This window comes from Sceloporus occidentalis, unplaced genomic scaffold (assembly GCF_023333645.1).
Source record: "Sceloporus occidentalis isolate IW3139 unplaced genomic scaffold, rSceOcc1.0.p SCAF_89, whole genome shotgun sequence".
Lineage (NCBI taxonomy): Eukaryota > Metazoa > Chordata > Lepidosauria > Squamata > Phrynosomatidae > Sceloporus > Sceloporus occidentalis.
Genome location: NW_028317069.1, coordinates 3,070,337 through 3,083,213, shown reverse-complemented (window position 1 = coordinate 3,083,213; position 12,877 = coordinate 3,070,337).

Here is a 12,877-nt window from a genome sequence, read left to right as displayed (position 1 = left end):
CATATGACGTTTCCGTGTTTTGATTCTAATGTCTGGATTCTCCGCATGTAACAGACTTCACTGTCCGCCTAAAGATATAGACGAGATATTTAAGAATGCCGTTCTCTCTCCCCCTCCCCCCCTAATCCCAGACCCCCTAAACCGCTGTGACCCGCACCTTACCCGTCTATCATTCCCCTTAACCCCCGCACTGCCGCCCGCGTCTCACCTACACGCTCCGTGGTTAGCGCTGCTTCTGATTTGATAAAGGAGGTTGATTCTCGGGATCGTTCGTCCAATAAAAGGCGATTATTCTGAATTCGCCATTTTCTTTTTGCGCGGCCGGAGTAACGCGGCTCTCGGGCTACAAGCAGGATGTTAGTGGCTACGAGATTTAATCATAATACAGACACTCGGGGTCACTAACCCGAGCCACAGCAACAAAAGGGTTAAAAGTACAGTTTGGGTTTGATTGAGAAAGGTTAGTAAAGAGATTCTCTTACCGCTGCAGCGATCGCCGAGCCGGACTTGTGGTTGATGGAGGCCAACATTACCGCGGCGATGAAGAAAAACAGGGCGCTGACCCCGGTATTCACCAAATCCTACGAGAAAAGAAGAAGACACGTGAGATTCTGGCGCATGTCTGCTTCATGAGATGCCTTTCCATCCCCGCTCCTGTAATGTACATTTATATATATTATACTTTATTATAGACATTCTCTTAGCATAACCGCCAAAGGCCATGCTGTGCGTAAAGGCACAAGAGCTGACAGTCTGCTGGAGACGTTCCCCGGCTGTCCTCCAGCCCTCTGATACCTCAGTCATGGAATGAAGTTTGTTGCTCTGCAGGAAACCCGATTCACCTATTTGGTTAAAGCGATGCGGTATCCGCAGGAATAATACTCTGCGCTGTACGCCGAGTCGCCGTCCTACTAAACGGCCACCTCGTGATAAACGCTCTACAGAGAAACTGCATCTCTGCTGCTGCAATATTTTTATCTCTTTAGTCGCCGACGCATGGCACGGCTTCCTACCCCAGCTGTCGCTATTTACCAAAGGAAGGGGCATTTCTATAAATGGGGGGGCTTTGGTGGGTATTCTTTTCCCTGCTGGTCCCAGGCGATACTAGTAGACAGGACAGGACTCAAACTAAGCCCTCACCTCGAGAACAACCCCAGTTAATCAGAAAATACCCCAAAACAAGGAAATTAGATGTACAAATATTAGAAAGAAGGGAGGGAAGAAGCGTCACCAGCGACCAGCAAGGAAAAGAAGCTCTCGGTAGGAACCGACCTGCATCCCCCGGTGACCCGATAGATAAATATACAAACCATCGAAAGGTCGGGAACCAGAAACGTCTTCTACGGACACCGCAACGAGCGCACGACGCGGGGTAATAGAAGTAATTACCCCAGGCAGCAGAGTTACCGGAAATGAGGCAGAATCTGCACAAGTTGAGTGACCCGGATGGCGGAGACTTCCCCGCGGCTCAACATGCCGATCCCTGAAATAATCCAACTGGCGATAGAGCGTTCAGAAATAACAGAGAAGGCCGGAGACTGCCGCAGAGACTTCCGGAAGGACCGGGCTCGCTCTACATAAGACAAGACGCCTTTTCCAACCAAGGGAACGAAGCGCAATCTCTCCCGTCGCCTGAGGAGATGGAAAGAATGCCGGTCAACCAACGTCCAGATTCCTGGGGAAAGCTGAAAGGACTTTGGTTGAAAACCCAGGACGCAACGAAAGCCCCGCTTCATCCAGGAATAATCACAGAAAGGGTTCCTAATGGACAGTCTGTCGCTCACTCAGGCATCTGGCGGAGGAGATGGATTCCAGAAATGCTTCAGGGACAGAAGATGGAGACAAAGATTGAAGAGGAACCGTAGACTGTAAAGCACCAGATTGAGGTCCCAAGGAACTTTCTTGGAAACAGGACGAGGTCTAATCCAGACTAGAGCTTTAGAAAATACATCTGAGTGCGGACAGGGAGACCACTTCATATCCCAAAAAAAAGTGCTGATGGCTGAAATATGGACCTTAATGGTAGAAGGTTGTAATCTGGAATCTAAATCTGAAGAAAGTCCAAAATCAAATTAGAAACACATGGAGTAGCGGACAAACCTTTGGAGCTGCACCAAGAATGGAACCTCTTCCAGATTTTAACCTCAGAGAGCCGAAATGCTTGCGGTTTAACAGAAGGGTCTCGGCAACTGAAGCGCAAAACCCTGTATTCCAAAAAAGTTTCCACTCAACATTCAAGCTGTCAGATGGAGGATTTCTGGCTTTGGATGTAAAATCGGGCCCTGCTGAAGAAGGTTTCTTAGAACCGGAAGATGCAGAGATCTGGAACGGAGGGAGATGAAGACCGCATGCAGATCCCGTTGGGCCGGTCAGGAGCTATGAGGATAACTGAAGCTGATCTTGTTTGATACCCTGGGGAGCCGGAAATCCCAGGTCTGGGGAAAGACAATGAGATAGTCGAGGCTTCTGTCCCAACAATGCAAAAAAATTCTAGAGCGGCCCAGAGCCCAGGGAACTGCGTACCTTGCAGAAGCCATTTTGCCAGCCAAAGACATACAAATCCTTATGGAAGTTTTTCAGGAGGAAAGCACTTGAATTACCAGCGACTGAATGCTGAATGTGCCGGATGAACCAATCGTCTAGGTAGGGAATGACAGAAATCCCCTCATGCAGCCACTACCACAGCCAAAAGCTTTGTGAAAACCGTGGGGGCCGACGTGAGGCCAAATGGATGAGCCTCAAACTGGAAATAAGTCTCTGCCTCCCAAGGAATCGCTATACCAAGAACCTTTTGATGAGACAAGAGGATAGGAACAAGACTATGAGCATCTTTAAGGTCTATGGAGACCAAAAAGTCGTGGATGCATAAAGTGTCCAGAGCAGATTTTATAGTCTCCATCCTGAATCTGAAATAACGGAGGCCTAATATAAAAGACTGAAACCGCTGTTGGGACCAGGAAAACCTGAGAGTAGACAAAAAGTCCACGGCGAATTTGAAGGCAGCGATACTCTTCATAATTTCTTCTTCAGAAGTCTTAGCAACGATGTTATCCTCAGTCTGTGACGGCCAAGGTCTGACAGCTCTGCTCACCGAAGTAGAGGAGATTCCTGGTTTGAAAGCCGAGGTGGAGGCTTCTCGGTAGCCGGTTCTGCCGTCTCCTCCATCTGATCAGAAAAATGAGAACCATCTTCTAGCGGCAAGGGGGTCTTATTCTAAAACTTCCATGACTGCCGGATCCACTTCAGGTGCATCACAAGCCTGATTAAAGCCATCAAAGGAAAACAAATGCCCGGTACGTCTGGACAGGTTCATTCGCCTTTCAGGTTGACCTCACTCACTAAAGGGGGGGGGGGTCACACTCTGGAGCGACATCTTCATAAACATGCATAGTGCAGGAAAAAGCAAAGAGCTTTCCCCTCGGATGCATCTCCCAGCTCCATAAATCCCTCTCCCCGCAGGATCCGTGTCAGCCACAGACTTCGCACAGGCCGGGCAAAGTTTCCTTCTGGAACCCCTAGGACTTGTGACATCCTGAGAATTGCACATGTTTGGGTTTCTTAAGAGCTTTTTTAGGCTTCTCCTCCACAAAGAGCAGTTCGGGAATATCAGGAGCGGATATAATACAAAGATGTAGCAGCACCCAGAAAAAGCAATACAGGCAGAGAATACAACCTATCCGACCAGCAATGAAATCCATGTCAAAACGCGACGGCGGTGAAATGATGCGTCCAAAACGAGGCTTGGAACCCAAACCAGACGTACGGATCGCACATTAACAGGGCGTTTAGGACTCAGCCCCGTCTTCCTGCTACTCAGGACTGCTGCCATGAGAGAGGGACAGACGGCAGACTGGGAGCCGCGATGCTCCGGTTCACCTCCCATCTGACCCCCCCCCCATTACCACCACCGTGAGTGACAGGAGAGAGACTTTCAGCCCCCACAGGGGTAACTCGATGGGTCAGAAGAGCACCAACCCACACAGGGGCTAAAGGCACAGAGGGTTCCCCTGACCAAGGGGGCTTAAGCCCTGGAACCAGGCTCAACCGAGAGTCCTAAATATAACAGGTCGATGAGTCCTCCCCACCTAGAACGGTTCTAGAGCGGTTTCTAGGGTACAGAGCAGCCCATCTACTAGAGTCACCAGAGACTGCAGGGAAAATATACAGAATAATAATAACAATAATGACAAGCGATCTCGGATGCGGCCCCAGAGAGAGCTGCAGAGGAGACCAAAAAGCCAGCTGGTCTCAAACTATACGTATACGTCGGGCTGTTTGTGGAATATAAAGAAGCAAAACCAGGTTCTGTATAAGGAGCGATTCCGGCGCAGTATGTAGTAGAGGAGCAATTGGTAGGAACGGTGTATTGGTTGCTCTGGTGATTACTCCACTTGCTGCTTAATACCCCCCTGTAGCCGGTAATGCGTAGGGACTTGGGGCGATTTCAGACTATAGTAACTCACAATAAACTTTGGAGCCGCAGAAAATACATTAGAAATGAGTTATAAATTATATGCAAATCTGGACTGATCTGCGGTTATTGAATTGTCTCCGGTACATGAAAATAATAAATATTACAATAAGAATATATTAACCGGATCCAATATGAAGAGAAAATACCCCGGACAATAACAAAAAGACACCACAGGCCTTGTTTCTACCTCATCGAGAACCAATTAATATTACTTGTTAAGTGCATAAAAAAGGGAAAAAATAAAGCTTTAATACGCAGCATTGTTACAGCAGCAAAAACACACATTTATTATCAGATATCCAAACATCACTACATAGTATATGATATATGTAATAAATATAATATATGTAGAAATATTCATTACTATTACATCAAGAAAAACGAATACATGTATCTCCATAGGACCATACACACAAATCCATATACAAACATATACATCCCCATATACACATATCACGCACATCCACCTATACATTCATCATATACATGCATATACCACACACGTGCATCATATACCTACACCATATACAAACATATATATCCCTATATACATATGCCACGCACATGACCATATATCACACACGTACACCATATACATACATCCCCGTTTCCTAACCCGTCATGATGGAGCATATTAAGTAAGTTTTTTGGGGCGGATATACTGGATATAGGAGCGCAGAGCCAATCATAATAAAAGCCACGGAATGTAAAAGAATAATAATAATAATAATAATAATAATAAGGTAGTTTCTCGCTTACCGAGATCCATGAGCAGTAATGAATTTTATGACTTTGTAAAAGATGCGAGTAAAATGATAAATATACAGAAATTGCTGATATGATATAATATGATGTCATCGTTCAAACGATAAAAAGATATTCCCATGAAACATTAACCCGTTGTATGCCTTTTGCCTACAGATGGACAAAGCGAGTGTTTCAAATAATTGGGGGGACAGACGAGCCGCCCGCTCCTGAGTTTAACGCCACATGAGAGCTTTCCGGAGTAACTCACCCATCGGGGCGACACGGAGGTTTCCGGAGTAACTCTCCCATCGGGGCGACGCGGAGGTTTCCGTAGTCACTCACGCATCGGGGCGACGCGGAGGTTTCCGGAGTAACTCACCCATCGGGGCGAAGCAGAGGTTTTCGGAGTAACTCACCCATCGGGACGACGCGGAGGTTTCCGGAGTAACTCACCCATCGGGTCGACGCAGAGGTTTCCGTAGTCACTCACGCATCGGGGCGACGCGGAGGTTTCCGGAGTAACTCACCCATCGGGACGACGCGGAGGTTTCCGGAGTAACTCACCCATCGGGGCGACGCGGAGGTTTCCGGAGTAACTCTCCCATCGGGACGACGCGGAGGTTTCCGGAGTAACTCTCCCATCGGGACGACGCGGAGGTTTCCGGAGTAACTCACCCATCGGGGCGACGCAGAGGTTTCCGGAGTAACTCACCCATCGGGTCGACGCAGAGGTTTCCGTAGTCACTCACCCATCGAGACGACGCGGAGGTTTCCGGAGTAACTCACCCATCGGGGCGACGCAGAGGTTTCCGGAGTAACTCACCCATCGGGTCGACGCAGAGGTTTCCGTAGTCACGTTCCCATCGGGGCGACGCGGAGGTTTCCCGGAGTAACTCACCCATCGGGGCGACACGGAGGTTTCCGGAGTAACTCACCCATCGGGTCGACGCAGAGGTTTCCGTAGTCACGTTCCCATCGGGGCGACGCGGAGGTTTCCCGGAGTAACTCACCCATCGGGGCGGCGCGGAGGTTTCCGGAGTAACTCACCCATCGGGGCGACGCGGAGGTTTCCGGAGTAACTCACCCATCGGGACGGCGCGGAGGTTTCCGGAGTAACTCACCCATCGGGACGGCGCGGAGGTTTCCGGAGTAACTCACCCGTCGGGACGGCGCGGAGGTTTCCGGAGTAACTCACCCGTCGGGGCGACACGGAGGTTTCCGTAGTCACGTTCCCATCGGGGCGACGCGGAGGTTTCCGGAGTAACTCACCCATCGGGTCGACGCAGAGGTTTCCGTAGTCACGTTCCCATCGGGGCGACGCGGAGGTTTCCCGGAGTAACTCACCCATCGGGGCGACGCGGAGGTTTCCGGAGTAACTCACCCATCGGGACGGCGCGGAGGTTTCCGGAGTAACTCACCCATCGGGACGGCGCGGAGGTTTCCGGAGTAACTCACCCGTCGGGGCGACACGGAGGTTTCCGTAGTCACGTTCCCATCGGGGCGACGCGGAGGTTTCCCGGAGTAACTCACCCATCGGGTCGACGCGGAGGTTTCCGGGGTAACTCACCCATCGGGACGGCGCTGAGGTTTCCGGAGTAACTCACCCATCGGGACGACGCGGAGGTTTCCGGAGTAACTCACCCATCGGGACGCGGAGGTTTCCAGAGTAACTCGCCCATCGGGACGCGGAGGTTTCCGGAGTAACTCACCCATCGGGACGGCGCGGAGGTTTCCGGAGTAACTCACCCATCGGGACGGCGCGGAGGTTTCCGGAGTAACTCACCCGTCGGGGCGACACGGAGGTTTCCGTAGTCACGTTCCCATCGGGGCGACGCGGAGGTTTCCCGGAGTAACTCACCCATCGGGTCGACGCGGAGGTTTCCGGGGTAACTCACCCATCGGGACGGCGCTGAGGTTTCCGGAGTAACTCACCCATCGGGACGACGCGGAGGTTTCCGGAGTAACTCACCCATCGGGACGCGGAGGTTTCCGGAGTAACTCGCCCATCGGGACGCGGAGGTTTCCGGAGTAACTCACCCATCGGGGCGACGCGGAGGTTTCCGGAGTCACTCACCCATCGGGGCGACGCGGAGGTTTCCGGAGTAACTCGCCCATCGGGGCGACGCGGAGGTTTCCGGAGTAACTCGCCCATCGGGACGACGCGGAGGTTTCCGGAGTAACTCTCCCATCGGGACGACGCGGAGGTTTCCGGAGTAACTCTCCCATCGGGACGACGCGGAGGTTTCCGGAGTAACTCTCCCATCGGGACGACGCGGAGGTTTCCGGAGTAACTCTCCCATCGGGACGACGCGGAGGTTTCCGGAGTAACTCTCCCATCGGGACGACGCGGAGGTTTCCGGAGTAACTCTCCCATCGGGACGACGCGGAGGTTTCCGGAGTAACTCTCCCATCGGGACGACGCGGAGGTTTCCGGAGTAACTCTCCCATCGGGACGACGCGGAGGTTTCCGGAGTAACTCACCCATCGGGGCGACGCGGAGGTTTCCGGAGTAACTCACCCATCGGGGCGACGCGGAGGTTTCCGGAGTAACTCTCCCATCGGGACGACGCGGAGGTTTCCGGAGTAACTCTCCCATCGGGACGACGCGGAGGTTTCCGGAGTAACTCACCCATCGGGGCGACGCGGAGGTTTCCGGAGTAACTCACCCATCGGGGCGACACAGAGGTTTCCGGAGTAACTCACCCATCGGGACGCAGAGGTTTCCGGAGTATCTTTCCTGTCGGGACGCAGAGGTTTCCGGAGTATATGGGGAGGAATTATTAAATCACCTGTAAACCAGATGACTTATGCTAAATGGGACCTCCTATTCCGGGTGTCAGCTTCATGCTCCCTACGCAGGGACCCCCGGGGTAAGTAAGCCCCATTATTGGGTAACGCAGACTTTTTACTTGGAGAACGATGAAGAATTACCCCATCTCAATGAATTCTCTTTTGTTTTAGGAAGCAGAGTTTTCCAGACGATGGCCAGAATCCCTAAAATCTCCGCCTGGACACACAGGGACCCCGCGTTATAATTCCTCCCCAGACGGTATCTGCTGCGTGTGACACCACGCCAGAGACAGACGGTAAAGCTTCCCGAGGGCGTATGCATGTACCGTGTTACACCATTTATCAGTATTAACCCCTCATATGCCACAAAGTCCACACAAACCATCATCAGGCAATAAGGGAGTAGCCGACAAACACATTCGATTCCTCCCCAAGGGCTACATGATCAGGGACTGAGAAGCAGAGGCACAAATCCTCAGAAGTCCCTTCTTCAGATTTACATAACGCGCATATACACTCACGTTATATTCCATTACATAGCAACATGCATATACACCAATGTTGTATCACACTACATAACGTGCATATACACCCCCGTTATCTCCAATCACATAAACGTGCATATACACCCACGTTACATCCTATTACACAACAACGCACAAATACACACGTTAAATCACATTACATATCTTAACGTACAAATACACCCACGTTATATCACATTACATATCAACGCGCTTAAACACCCACGTTAGACCCCATTACATATCCGAACGTACAAATACACCCACGTTATATCACATCACATATCAGCGCGCATATCACATAACATAATGCACATACACACACACACACACACACATTATATCATATTACATAACACACATGTACACCAACGTTATATCACATTACACAACGCGCATATACACACACAAACTATATATCTCTAGAGAGATCGAGCGAATATACATATTATATAATATATAGAGAATATACACGCAGTTTGGGACATGTTGGCCACTGAAAGGTATGAGACGTCGAGCCTCTTCGGCTCTATTTACTGTATCCCGTCCCGTTTCAAAACAGAAGCGACGATTTTTACAATCTGAACGACATTTTATGGACTGAATATCCGGCCCAAAAGTCTCTAAAATGTTATTAAGATGCCAAAAGCTGCCGTTTCTGGTTTGGATATTCGAAGCGTCTGCGGGAGGCGAGAATGCAAAGAAACAACAACATTATTCTCTAGAACGTGAAGCGAATGTCCCTTTCACTGAAAATGCAACAAACCACAACGCAAGGGCGGCATATACACCCACACTATATCACATAATACACCCGCACTATATCACATAATACACCCACACTATATCACATGACATACCATAAAGCGCATATACCCCCACGTTATACCACATTACATAACAACCAAAGGTAGGCGTCATTGGGGGGCAGGTATAGATATGTAAATAATGTAAAACCAGCAGGTTTCCGTGCAGAGAAGGAACGGACGTTCTGTATAAGGAGAGATTCTGGCGCAGAATGTAGAAGTGGAGTAATTGGCAGGAACGGTGAATTGGTTGCTATGGTGATTACTCCAATTTTACCACCAGAATTGTCACTAATACAGAACGTCCGACGGCCCCGGACTGTACAGGGGGTAACTGTGATGAAGTTATCCTGGAAGGGGGATGTGGTGAGTTACGCTATACCCACACTACATCACATTACATTATGCGCATAAACACCAACGTTATACCCCATTACATAACACCGCCCATATACACCCACGTTATTCCACATTACATATCCTAACGCGCATATACACCCACGTTATAACCCATAACGCGCATATACACCCACGCTATATCACATCACGCTCATATACACCCACGCTATATCACATTACATAACGCGCATATACACCCACGTTATATCCCATTACATAACACGCATATACACCCACGTTATGTCACATTACATATCAACGCGCATACACACCCACGTTATTCCACATTACATATCCTAACGCGCATATACACCCACGTTATATCCCATACCGCGCATATACACCCACGTTACATCCCATAACGTGCATACACACCCACGTTATATCCCATTTCATAACAACGCGCATATACACCCACGCTATATCCCATTACATAACGCGCATATACACCCACGCTATATCCCATTACATAACGCACATATACAAACCCGTTATGTCACATTACATAACATACACGCACATACACCCACGTTATGTCAGACGTGTTACGTTATGTTAACGCGCATATACAACCCCATAATATCACATTAAATAACGCCCATATACACCCACGTGATGTCACATTACAATACTTACTGCCCATATACACCCACGTGTGAGGAAGCGTGTTGGCGGGAACTAGACTAGACATTTTCTACTTCCTTATATCTTTGTAAGCAAATAATATTTACGATAACAAAAGCATTTTTCCAACACATTCTATAACGCCCATATACACCCACGTTATATCCCATTACATATCAACGCGCATATACACCCACGTTATCACATTACATATCAACGCCCATATACACCCACGTTATATCCCATTACATATCAACGCGCATATACACCCACGTTATGTCACATTACATATCAACGCCCATATACACCCACGTTATATATCCCATTACATATCAACGTGCATATACACCCACGTTATATCCCATTACATATAAACGCGCATCTACACCCACGTTATCACATTACATAACATACAAAATAAATAAAAGGCTCCAGGCACTCTAGGGTTCCAGCTCAGGGAGATTTATTAAAGTCCTCACAATGAGGTTGAAACGTTGTTGCCGTCTTCCTTTAATAAATCCGCCTGAGCTGGAACCCTTGAGTGCCTGGAGCCTTTTATTTTTTTGATCTACTGGGGAGCTGGCCCTTCCTGGAACAGTTAAGCACCCAAGTTCCTTTGGTGTGTGTGCAGATTCCTCATTCTGGTGACTCATTACATAACATACAGGCATATACACCCACGTTATGTCACATTACATAACGCGCATATACACCCACATTATATTCCATTACATAACAACCCAGCCGTCATCGGGGGGCAGAGATATGCAAATAATGTAAAACCAGCAGATTTCCGTGCAGGGAACTAACGAACATTCTGTATAAGGAGCGATTCTGGCGCTGAATGTAGAAGTGGAGTTATTGGCAGTAACGTTAAATTGGTTGCTATGGGGATTACTCCAATTTTACCACCAGAATTATCACTTATACAGAACCCCCGACGGCCTCATGTAACCCGGAGCGTACGCGGGGTTTGGGAATTGTTATAACTGGGATCCAAGTTATCCTGGAAGGGTGATGTGGTGACTGATGGACTCTCAGCTCCGGCATCACAACCCGGGGGGGGGGGGTGTAACACCCATTACACCCACGTTATGTCACATTACATACACTATATATCTTAATTTATATAGATATAGCGAGCGAATATACCTATATATTATATACATGCTGTTTGGGACATGTTGGCCACTAAACGCTATCAGACGTCGAGCCTCTCCGGCTCCCGACAGCAAAGACGTTTTCTATTTACTTATTCCTTCCCGTTTCAAAACATAAGCGACGATTTATAATCTGAACCACATTTTATGGACTGAATATCCGGCCCAGAAGTCTGTAAAAATTAATTAAATGGCCCAAGTTGCAGTTTCTGGTTTTAAATGACATTTTGTAAATATAAATAAAACGGTTTGGATATTCGAAGCGTCCACGGGAGGCGAGAATGTGAAGAAACTTAATTCTCTAGAATGTGAAGGTAATGAACCTTCCACTGAAAATGCAACAAACCGCAAAAACCCGCTGCGCAAGAGCGCGTCAAACCTGCACGGCACAAACCGCTGCGCAAGAGCGCCACAAAACGCAAGCAAGCACCTAATGTTTGTCTTCTTTGGTGAAGCTGTCGGCGCCGGCGTTTGGGTCACATGACACATTTCTGCTGGGAAGATATTTTGTCTGGGAAGCTCCAGGAGGTTTAACAACACGGGGTCTGCAGAGTAGGAATTGGGAAAATGCCCCGGGGGTTAATCTGTTGGAATTCTGCCCCCGGTCCTTTTGTGTACAGATGCAGGAATATGCATTTTCACGAGGAGCACTAATAATAATAATAAATAATATAACAAGAGACGCAGCAAGCAGATAAAATGTGAATCAGGAGCTCGGAGCCGTATGTAAAGCAGGTAGCCGGACAGGAACGGCTCGAGATTTTTGGGGTTCAGACCCAACAAATATTCTCTCCAGCCCCATCTTTAGTCGTAATAAATGCCACATCCTCAGATCGCGTTATTCTCTGTATTCATTTCTATTAGATGTAGAATAGAGAGGAACGCGTCTCTTACCTGTTCAGGTCTTCTGTCGAGGGGCCCCAAGCAGTCGCCGGAGTTAAGCAGGAAGCCGTCGGCAGTCGGACCGAAGCCAGCGCCGAGTCGCTGTACCTCGAAAAGTTCCCTCTCCTCTCTACTCATGAGGCTGCAGGATAATGTTTTGCGCACTCCAGCTTCACACGCAGGCAGCAAAGTGAGCGACGAGCCCCTGAATCAGGCAACGACTCCCTTCTGGGGCATTTTCTGCCGCCGTTCATACATTACGGCTCGTGATAAATGTTGGGTTACAGAGCTGCACAGAATAGGAGACATCAGTGATTACGTGAACCAAACGGCACGTTACAGTAAAAGCCGAGTGCAGAGAGATTTATTAAACTCACCGCGGGATCCCAGTTGACGGGCGGCACCGCGCAGGCGGAGGTCGAACATCACCAGCAGAACTCGGGTCACCACGAACTCCGAGAAATAGAGTCC